A 217-nucleotide genomic window follows, 5' to 3' on the forward strand; every position below is an offset into this window, starting at 1 on the left:
AAAGCACATGTTATGATGTGCACGCGACACTTGCGGAGACAGAGAGGACGGTGTGGAGCAGTGACGGGGACAGTACAGTTGGTCATTCTGATAATGAAATCCTTAAGGTGTGGAATTCTTTGGCAAATGATTTTACCAGTCAGTGAAAGCCCTTGGGATTGCTCTTCTCCCTTTGTTTGCATTGTCTTGTGCTTGTGAGTAGCCGTCCTCAGCTTTG

The sequence above is a fragment of the Octodon degus genome, unplaced genomic scaffold, assembly GCF_000260255.1.
Source record: "Octodon degus isolate 3935 unplaced genomic scaffold, OctDeg1.0 scaffold00057, whole genome shotgun sequence".
NCBI classification, from domain to species: Eukaryota; Metazoa; Chordata; class Mammalia; order Rodentia; family Octodontidae; genus Octodon; species Octodon degus.